The 11,458-nt window shown below is 48.8% G+C and overlaps 1 protein-coding gene across 4 annotated transcripts in view; it reads right to left on the reverse strand.

The window, feature by feature from the left end:
* The window catches only part of DNAJC5 (DnaJ heat shock protein family (Hsp40) member C5), a 32,321-nt gene extending 20,934 nt beyond the window's left edge, over nt 1-11,387 (reverse strand). For 2 of the 4 annotated variants that reach the window (XM_082360524.1, XM_082360525.1), the window contains exon 1: nt 11,223-11,384. The gene's annotated coding sequence lies outside the window, so the exon portion shown is untranslated. Of the gene's footprint in view, nt 1-11,222 lie in introns of all 4 variants that reach the window. The other 2 variants (XR_014235796.1, XM_082360523.1) reach the window with 2 other exon arrangements.
* Between the last annotated feature and the right edge of the window lie 71 nt (nt 11,388-11,458).

Raw genomic sequence — 11,458 nt, forward strand, 5'->3', positions numbered from 1 at the left:
ATTAATCTCCAAAATATATAAACAGCTCATTCAGCTCAATATCAAAGAAACAAACACCCCAATCCAAAAATGGGCAGAAGACCTAAATAGACATTTCTCCAAAGAAGACATACAGACGGCCACGAAGCACATGAAAAGATGCTCAACATCACTAATTATTAGAGAAATGCAAATCAAAACTACAATGAGGTATCACCTCACTCCTGTTAGAATGGGCATCATCAGAAAATCTACAAACAACAAATGCTGGAGAGGGTGTGGTGAAAAGGGAACCCTCTTGCACTGTTGGTGGGAATGTAAATTGATACAGCCACTATGGAGAACAATATGGAGGTTCCTTAAAAAACTAAAAATAGAATTACCATATGACCCAGCAATCCCACTACTGGGCATATACCCAGAGAAAACCGTAATTCAAAAAGACACATGCACCCGAATGTTCATTGCAGCACTATTTACAATAGCCAGGTCATGGAAGCAACCTAAATGCCCATCAACAGACGAATGGATAAAGAAGATGTGGTACATATATACAATGGAATATTACTCAGCCATAAAAAGGAACGAAATTGAGTCATTTGTTGAGACGTGGATGGATCTAGAGACTGTCATACAGAGTGAAGTAAGTCAGAAAGAGAAAAACAAATATCGTATATTAATGCATGTATGCGGAACCTAGAAAAATGGTACAGATGAGCCAGTTTTCAGGGCAGAAGTTGAGACACAGATGTAGAGAATGGACATATGGACACCAAGGGGGGAAAACTGCGGTGGGGTGGGGATGGTGGTGTGCTGAATTGGGCGATTGGGATTGACATGTATACACTGATGTGTATAAAACTGATGCCTAATAAGAACCTGCAGTATAAAAAAAACAAACAAAACAACTAATACTAAACTTTCATTGGGTTATTTGTATGGAAATATGTTAATATAAATGTTTCAGACATTACATGAAATTTCTAAAAATCTTATATTTGTACTTGTATGGAAATATGTTAATATAAATGTTTCAGACATTACATGAAAAAAAAAAAAAAAAAGACAGCTGACCTCTCTTCTTTGAAGGAATCGTCATTTAAAATCCGTGAAGAACCTTGGAAAAAGGACATTCAAGAAACAGTTGGCCGGGGCGGGTGAGGGGGGGGAGCTTCCCTGGTGGTCCAGTGGCTAAGACTCTGCGCTCCCCATGCAGGGGGCCCGGGTTCAACCCCTGGTCAGGGAACTAGATCCCGCACGCATGCTGCAACTAAGACCCAGAGCAGCCAAATATATAAATAAATAAATATTAGGGGGGAAAAAAAAAAAAAAAAGGAACCAGCTGGGTCTGGAGCACCTCACCTCCTCAGGCAAGGGAGGGCCAACTCCTACCGGTGCTGGGGACACACTCAGAACACGGTGGAAAACCAGTGGTTTGAATGTATGACTCTGAGCTCATTATCTGTTCCAGAAGGAAGATTAATACACTGCAGAGTAGAAGGAAATGGCCACCAATGACCTCCGCAGATATATCTGAAGAATTATAAGCAAGAGTCAACAAACGTGGAAGGGGTAAAAGGGCCGATGCTGAGGACCACAGTCGTCCGTCACCTTTACTCCTAACCTAAAATGAATTTCAAACGTAAAGAATTCCTAAATTCTTCCGGAAAACAGAGGAACCCCTAATGATGTCATCTTTCTTCCTTAATTCTAAGAAGAATAAAAAGCAACAGTGATGCCGAGCCTTAAGACAAAGAGAGAGAATTAGAGTCAAACGGATCCGTCTTTAAGGAGGGCTCCCCACCAATCATCAAAGCACGAGAGAGAATGGGTCTAAACCCCAGGCAGACTGGCCAACCTACCAAAGAACAGTAACTAAGTAGCACTTTCACCTAACAATAAGCACAATGCTTGGTCACAAAAAGAGCATGCATTCCAGTACTAAAGACACCGAACACTCGGCCCTCACAGAGGGAGCCCGAGGCTGACCAGCAAGGGCTCAGCAGACACCCCCGGGGGAGCCGAAAGGCCCCAGCACGGCCGCACCCTAAGCCCTTCCGAGGTATAATAAACTCAGCGACTGCCCCAGTACTGGCCGAGCATTCAGTACGGTCTATGGAATTAATTTTATCAGTAGTGACTTATGTCCAGAAACCAAATAAGGATTTTCTTTCATAAACTAACGCTTACATACAGTCAGTCAAAAGGAAAAGGTCAGAAGTTGAGCAAAACAACTCTAACTATGTGTCTGAATACAAGGAGGGTCAAAAAAAAACCTGAACATTCTCAAAAGCCTGTGCCTCAGAGAGGAGGCTGCCCGTGGTCCAATGTGGACGGGAGCCTCACTTCCGACCCGGCCCTCCTGGCCCTGCCTGCTCAGCATCCTGAGGTGCAAACAACAGGGCGACGCTGCCTCTGTGTAAAGCGGGCCTAAAGCAAGCTGGAAGCCTGACACCAGAACATGACCAACAGACACAGGTGACATTTCCATCATCACAGCACTGGAGCCAACGGGTACTCACCTATGCACGAGGCTGCAGAAAGAGATTCTAGGCGGACCACTGCTATGACCAAACATTTCCAGAAAACCTTAACATAGTCTCAAAGCTAAATATGAAACTAGACAGTGGAAGGCAAAAATATTTCTTATAAAAGTAACGAGCAGGGGAGCTTTCTGGGTGTTGCTGTTCTAACCTCACAACCCCTACAATCTCAGGTACTCAAGTCACAGGTACCCTTCAACCCAGGCAGCCACCTGCTGCCCCCGGCCCTCCGCGGACTAGGCCTGCAGGTCAGCAGACAGACTGGAGAACCGGAGGTATCTGTATCATGACAGAAAGGGCGTAATGTTGACTGGCAACCAGGTGCAAGTCCACTCTCATGAATGCTTACCAGGAAGGATTTCTCACTATCTAGAGACCACCACGACATTCAAATCCTCAACTTTGAATATCACATGAAAATACTTGTGACCAAAGTCACGGTCACACAGTAGCGCGTAGGCTAAGACACCTACTTAACGCTTCTGGGAGAGCCCACAGGCTCAGAGCAGTGCAGTGTGTGACACCGACAACCCAAAGACCCACCACCTTGGAGGCAGCTCCGCCCCCACCGAGGGGACTGGACACTCCAACTCCAGAATGAGCAGACGCCTAAGACACACATAGTGGCTCTAAGTTCATCAAACGCAGCAGATGCAGCCACGACGTCTTCTGTGTCTCCAGCAGGAACGTGTCTCGAAACGCATCCACTAGAAACCGCGCTGCACTGGGACGCCCCAGCCGGGGCTGCCCCATGTGAAAGCCCCTGGGGCGGGGGCCGCCCAGGGTTCCCACTGCTGGACTGACTGCCTCTGATGAAGCAATGGACCCTGCAACGATGACCAAAACCAACCATTCCATCAAATCTAGTACGAAACCAAGTATGAGCTGCACGAATTACCCCAGGATGAGCCAAGTGTAAAGAGACGCCTGATGTCAGAAGCGTGTCAAGACACATGCATGTGCTATCACAGTTGTACTGGTGACAGAACTTACGATCACTGCTGTAATTTTACCAACATGGTACCTACAACCTAGGGAGCGCATACCACGCGCAGGCATTTAGGGGCACACATGCTCTGGACCAGGAAGCCTGTGGGGCAGGTGCCCGGTCCAGTGGGTGTTGAGAGTGCAGCTCTTGGGCTACCTGCCTGGGCTGGAGCCTGGCTCTGCGACACATGGGCTCAGTGACCTGGGCAGTTACTCAACAGCTTCATCTCCTCTTCGTCCAGTGGGGCCGCAGACAGCCTGGCACAGTGTGTCCGTGATCGAGTCGTGTGAAGTGCGGAGAACAGCGCCGGGTACAAGATTAACACGAACCGTTACTGTTACGGCCTCCAACTTACAGATGAGAAGACTAAGGCCCAGAAACGGAGCCATCGCGAGGTCACTGTGCCAGGGATCAGCAGCACTGCGATTCAAATCCAAGTCTGGCTCCAAGTGCTGTACAATCTGACTGACTCTCGGTAACCATTTTACAAAGGGGAGTAATTTTTCCCTGCCCTGAGCACAAATAACTTATTTTCTTGTACTAACCTACAAGCCTTATCTAAATTAGGTACTATATTAACCCTTTACTGTGTTTTTAAACTAAAATAAATACACAAAGTTTATAATGGTGAATAAAAGTTATGTAGGCTATACTTTTGACTCTCAGCTTGAACACTAATATTATCGTTGCATACATTTTAGATGTAAAATCCATACTTCACTGATTTGCCTTATTGTGTCGTTTGCCTTTTAAAAATATAGGAAAAGACCTGCCTTCAAGGCTTTACGGGGCAGGCATCTAATCAGGTAAGGCTGTACCGAGCTGCTAGTCACTGACACACGCTCTGCCCCTGTGACCACCGCAAAGAGGTGAGCTGTTGGCCAGCTGGATGGTCCTTCTGGGGTGAGGACAGGACAAAGACCCCTGCCCACTCCAGGGAGCAGCAGGGGGGTCTGATGAAGTGACAGGTCTGCCTCACGACACTGCGACTCTGTGAGCAGTTTAAGGAATGCCACAAGTAAAAGGCAGATCACAGACACTTATGAAGGTTGGCACAGCTCCCCCAGAGGAGAGCAGGTCCAAGAGTGCCCCTAACGCCTACGTGCACTGCAGTCCAGCAGCCTGAGTGAGGATGAGACGGCGTCAGGAGCTGGCTGGACAGGCTGGCCTACTCGGCCACCAGGACAGCCCCTCAGACAGTGGGCTACAGTCACCCTTGTCACGGATCAATTTTTATAAAAGAAAGGGAAGGGGCAGATGAAACAAGTGTGGGAGTCACATGGATACTACACACCAGGGAGAAGGATGCTGTCGGTTAACAGTCAGTTAGGGTCACCCAACCAGGTAGGATGATGCAAGAGAAAACGTCACCAACAGAAACAGCATTCTAAGAGGTAAATTCCGTGTTGTCATTTCAAGGTGTGGGACGGCATTATTTGTGCTTATTCTTCAATACCACACTTTCATACTAGAGAAAATATGTTCATCTCAGTTTCCTTATCTATACAATTGGATAACAGCTACCTTGCAAGGCTGTCCTGGGGATTATGGCTGATGCATATTAAGTGACCCTGGCCTGCTCACAAGCAGATTGCTTCAGAGGGTTTGCTGTAGGGGGAGGGGAGGCATCCTCTAAGTGAATTTTAGAAGAAAACAAACTGTTTCCAACAGACGACAACTATGCTTCGACAAGTTAAGAAATACTTCGTAGACAATCCTTAAATTGTAGACGTTCTAGTTTCATCTCAAAATGAAACTGGGCCATTCAATTGCATTAAAAAATTTCAGCTTTACTTGTGAGGAGCCTCATGATTCAAAGTATCAGGTAAATACAGTCCAGTAAAAATTGTTATCCGGAATACAATTTCTTTTTCAGTTAATTAAAAAAAAAAACCAAAACAGATGTGGCCTGGTTTCGCGCATCTTAAAAAGCCTATTTATCACTAAATTATCACTCTTTATTTCTTAATTTACTTAAAATTCTTATTTTAAAGGACACAGCAAAATTTTTTGCAACTGGCTGAAAAAATCTCACATTTTATTATCCAAACCCTATAGCAGTAGTTAAATTAGCAGCAAAATATAAAATATAAAGTGTTAAAATCCTGTGTAGGTGAAGAAGAAAAGACACACACTGCCAGAGGAAATATAAATTTAGCAATATATGGCAAAAATAATAAAGTCTGTATTCTGACCTAGAATTTTTCATTATTTATCTTAGAGAAACCCTCTCACAATTAAAGACACTCCTTTTTAATAAAGGAAAATCCAATGGGACCACCTAACTAAAAATCAAACATTTGCTATGCTGCTAATCCCTTCCAATAACAGAAGGAAAAAAACTAAAGCCAGGCAGTGGCACACGCTCCCTCTGCAGAGCCCGGTCCAGCTCAGTCGGGGAGCCCATGGTCTCGGACCCCCGGCGCCCGAATTCATGACCTCTGAAGCACCACAGGGCCAGAGAGTACAGGAGAACTCAGTTCTGATGGCCTCACTATAACGCATTTCACTCCACCCAGTGAAAAGAATAGAGGTGAAGGGCAGAGCGAGCTCTCTAAGAAAGGGGCTGGCCATCCCAGAGATAGCCAGGGCGGGGCTCAGCCGGCAGGGTAGCAAGTCAGCATTCCAATCCTCTGACTTCCAGGCCTGCAACTTCATAACCAACTGGCACAGAATTCCTCAGAACACAGCAATGGAGACGCCAAATGACTGCACATTTCACCGCGTACACCGCCCTGTTTTCCGGTGTTACATGTTCAGTGTAGAGAAATTAAAGGCACAATAAAATTATAAGTAATTCAGGGCTTCCCTGGTGGTGCAGTGGTTAAGAATCCGCCTGCCAATGCAGGGGACACGGGCTCGATCCCTGGCCCGGGAAGATCCCACATGCCGGGAAGATCCCACATGCCACGGAGCAGCTAAGTCTTTGCGCCACAACTACTGAGCCTGCGCTCTAGAGCCCGCGTGCCGCAACTACTGAAGCCTGCGCGCCTAGAGCCCGTGCTCTGCAACGAGAGAAGCCATGACAACGAGAAACCCACACACCGCAAAGAAGAGTAGCCCCAGCTCACTGCAACTAGAGAAAGCCTTGCGCACAGCAACGAAGACCCAATATAGCCAAAAATAAAAAAATATTTAGTAAATTATAAGTAACTCATGATGATGAACAAGGTTCATTTACACTCATACATTCAAAAAATATTCACTGATCACTCACAATGTATCACACAATTTGAAAATATTAGTTGGGTTTAATGTCAGGAAAAAAAGACTATGGTTTCTGCCACAGAACTAAGTTCTAAAAACCAGTGATGTAGATACACCTACAATGGAGTATGATTTTGGAGTGAAGTGGACCTTTGATGTATGCAGACAACCCTTGAAAAGCAAACCACTTACGAAGGCATTTTCAGTGACACCCACTGAACGTATGGTCTCACTACATACTCTCTCTTTGGAGAATGAGATTCTGTACTTCTTTTCTGCAATTTCAATGTGAGCTACCAATATGTTTGCAAAACTCTTAGAATTTAAAACAACTCTTACCTGCTAAAGACCAAAACCTATTAAATGTCTGCAAGTACTAATAACCGAGAGAACATACCATTTCACCCATACAACGTCCTCAAACAAAATTAATGCAAAAACAACGAAAGACAAAATCAAAACTAAAAATTGTTTGGTAATCTAATCCTTAAATCCTCTGGGTTGAATTTCGAGTGACCAGTAACAGACTGCTGTTAATCCTCTTCAGGGGATGTCACTACCTGAGCACTGGCCCTGCTATCAGGACAGTAAAAGCATAACAGTTCCCTCGTTTTTTTTTTTTTTTGGCCGCACCGCGCAGCATGCAGGATCTTAGATCCCCGACCAGGGATCGAACCCACGCCCCCTGCACTGGAAGCTTGGAGTTTTAACCACTGGACCACCAGGGAAGTCCCAACAGTTCCCCCTCTTAAATGAGGGATAGCATTTTCATAAAATATGACTACTGTCATTTTTCAGAATCTGTGTCTCTTAAATTTAGGAAGCAGTTGATGACATACCTTCCCACTTACCATCTCCTGTACTCCCCCGACAGGCAGTAAGGGCAGGTACCATGACCCTCATCTTAGTGGGGCCCCATCATGTGAGCCCGAGTCTCGTCCTCTTTCAGGAAGTAAAGTCTAGTACAGATTCTGCTGACACACAGACAGGGAAGGACTGTGACAGAGCAGGAGATGAGTCTGCAGCTGAAGAATGCTCTGATCTGACCATCCAATAAGAACATAAAAATGAGCCCCATTTGGGGAGCACTGCAGTTTTAACTATTGCATGGGGAGCACCTAGAGACTCACAGGGCACCGTCAAGAGCCAAGAGTCTCCTGTCCACCTCGTGGGCAAGAGCTGGCCGTCACCCTCCACACCTGTCCCCTGAAGACACAGGGTCTGTTTCCTTACTGGAAAATTGGCTGCCCTCATTGGCTGAGATACGGTTTGCCTACAGCACTGTATGCTCCAAACCCTGTACAAAGGACTTTACAAAAGCGTTCAGGAATTTTTCAAGGGTGATTATATCTGTGTCTATCATGCTCATTTTGGGGCTTCCCTGGCGGTCCACTGGTTAAGACTCTAGGCCTCCACTGCAGGGAGCTCAGGGTTCAATCCCTAGTTGGGGAGCTAAGATCCCACATGCTGTGCAGTGTGGCCAAAAAAAAAGAAAAAAAATCATTTGTAAATCAATTATACCCCAATAAAAATGTTTTTAAAAAATCATGCTCATTTTATTCCCTGACTTTAAAAGCAAAGTCCCACCTTAAATAAAATTCCACCTCGTCTGCTTACTCCCAGCCTCACAGCCTCAATTTTAGTCACCCATCCAGCACCTACTGAGCATCTTCCGCAGCCCAGGACCAAGGCCAGCATGTCACACCTGGGCTCTGAGATGCAGCACCAGCAGCTTCCTAGGGATCCTGCCCGGTGGGGTCAGGTGGGTCAGCACAGGAACCAGTGCAGAGGCCCGACTCCAAGTGCCAGGTCTGAGACTGGGCAAAAAGCACTCGTCTCCAGGGTAGCTCAGCACTGAGCACAGAGCCATCCTTCCTCGAGTGAGGGGGACTCAAGAACACAAAGGGCCAAGAAACATGCAGTATCTGTTCAGTCCCAGCACCACATTAATACAATGAATGAAAAACCAAGAACATAAATTCACTCTGAGTGAAGGTTCTGGAAATGACTTGAGTCCTTCAGTCACACATCAGGATTCAGAGCAGGCCTCGGGAACAGCTCACTTTCATGTGGTTCTAACAGATTACTCCACCTCACCCATTTAATCAACAAGTGTCGGGACTTCCCTGATGGTCCAGTGGTTAAGAATCGGTCTTGCAATGCAGGGGACGCCGGTTCGATCCCTGGTCAGGGAACTAAGATCCCACATGCTGTGGGGCAACTAAGCCTGCATGCCACAACCAGAGAGCGCGCGTGCCGCAACTACAGAGCCCACGCGCTCTGGAGCCTGCGCGCCACAACTAGAGAGAAGACGGAACACCGCAAGGAAGAGCCTGCATGCCACAACTGAGACCCAACGCAGCCAACAAATAAATAAATAAATAAATAAATTTAAAAACAAAACAAAACAAATGTCACTGAGTATTTGGGACTAGCATGTGGGTTTTACTTTCTGGGGGGTTAATCAAAGACAAAATTTCTAAAAGCATTACTACCAGTGGTAGATCTGACAAAAAACTTTTTATTTTGCACTAACTATAGACTAAAAGTTGCAAAAAGATTTACAGGGAGATCCTAAGTACCTTTCTGATCTTCCTCTTAACTGGCTGTCCTTTCCCAAAGGGGAGGTGACTTGCCACACACCTCCCTCAGAACCCAGCCACAGTACTCAGTACTCAGCCACAATGACTTCCGAGTGACAAGGTCACTGTATTGCAGAGCTGCTACTACGATCATCGCTTCCATTCATTCCAACAGTATTTCCTGGGCACGCAGTATGTGCCAGCCACTGTTCTCTGCACAAAACAGCCTCCCTGTGGACTTCACCTCATAGTAAAACATGAAGTATAATAAGTATATTACACAGGACATCAGAAGAATGAAGTGCTGTGGGAAAACTAAGCAGGAAAGGGAGACAGGAAACAGGAAGTGGCAAGCTGAAATTCCAGGTAAAGCAGTAAGGGAAGGCCTGCCCTCCCGGAGCCTAAGGGTGAGGGCACCAGTGATCTGGGTAGAGCCAGGGACGGAGCACAGGAGTCTGTTGAGAGCCTGGCAAAGAGGCCACTGTGGCGGGGGGCCCGCAGAGTGAGTCAGGGGGCCAGTGGTAGGGAGACTGGTCACAGAGGATGGGGGTGGCCTGACAGGCATCCCTGCCCCGCAAGGGTCCCCATCCGAGGCCACACTGGTTCCACAGCTGAGATGCCCCAGCAAGGCCTTGTCTCCTCCACGTGCCTCTCTAGTGTCTGCTCACCAGACAACCCCTGGCTGCTCTGACTTCACCAGGGCCAAGGGGGCCAGGCATGGGGGTCCTGCAACACGTGTGCCCCTCAGAGCCCCGTGCTGCTGAAAGCACCTGCCACTCAGCCCATGGCTTGGCCACGTGCCATCAGAGGTGCCCCAAGTCCCGCAACTCTGACACAGGTGGAAGGAGAGCTGCACGCCCTCAGGAAGTTTCTTAAAGCCCATAAGTCCTGCCTCATAATTTCATCTCTCAAAGTCTGACAGGTGCCTCGATCCTGAAACTCAGCACCACGTTTAACAAGAGAGAAGCAAATAAATGAACACAAAATCTCAGAAGCTTTGACTAGAGTTCTGCTTTCAGGCAACCAGATTTAAGACGGGGCATTGTAACTGTCGATGTCAGCCAAGTAGTTTTTAAACAGACAACTAGTAAGGACAAAGGCGTCCAGCACAGCACCTCTCAGTCTATGACCTCTATCACACCTAAACCTGAAAACCAAAATAAAACAGAAACTTTTGCTTCCTTTTCCTGCATAGCACAACCGAGCGAATTTTGAGAACTCATCTCTTAGGCACATGAAAAAGCGAGTCCTTGATCCAGCCGCTCAACACAAACAAGTTTGAACCCGCGGGAATGAGTTCCTAACCCTCTCTCGGTAAGACTACAACACAAGGCACTGCTTCAGATGTCCTCGCGAGCAGAGAAAACATTTTTTTCTTACAAACCAGATGATTTTCACCCGCGAGATTAATCTACAGCGCGTCAAGGAACAAAGCTCAATTCCGCGAGCTATAACCCTACGACCCAGGCACAGGTTACGTGGCTGCTGGACCGGCGGCGCCCCTCTTCTCTGCCCTCAGGACCGCAAAGACCCTCCCCGGGGCGGGGGCGCCCCGCGCAGACCCCGGCCCCGGAGCGCGAGCTGCGCTGGGGTTGGGGGGGGCCCTGGCTGACGCACGTCGGGTCTCTGGCCGCCCCCAAGCGCGGGCCCGGTGGCCCGACCGCGGCGCACGGCCTGGGCCTTCCCGCCGCTCCTCCGGCCGCGCCGCCGCCCCCGGTCCCGAGGGGGGAGGGAGGGGGGAGGGAGGGTCGCCGCCATTTCCGCCTCCTGGCGCGCGGCCCCGCCACCCCGCACCCTCTCACCCCACCCCCCGTCACCCTCACCTCGCGCCCCGCCCCCGCCCCCTCATCCCGCTCTCGTCACCCCGAACCCCCGCCCGCCCGCCCGGCCTGACGCGAGGCCGCCGGCCCGCCGCGAGCTCACCTGTCCGCCTGCCCGCCCGCCCGCCGGCTCCGCTCCTCCCTGCGCGGCGCTGCTGGGCAGCCGGCCGACGCGCTCCTCAGCCGGGGCTGCGCCTTGGGACCCGGCGGCGGCGGCGGCAGCGGAGACGGCGGTGGGGGCAGTGGCAGAGGGCGCGGGACCAGCACCGGCAGAGGCGGCGAGGGCGCGCACGCTCACGCACGCTCACGCACGCTCACGCACGCACCCGCACCGGCGCG

This window comes from Balaenoptera borealis (assembly GCF_965194805.1).
Source record: "Balaenoptera borealis genome assembly, chromosome: 16".
Classification (NCBI taxonomy): Eukaryota; Metazoa; Chordata; class Mammalia; order Artiodactyla; family Balaenopteridae; genus Balaenoptera; species Balaenoptera borealis.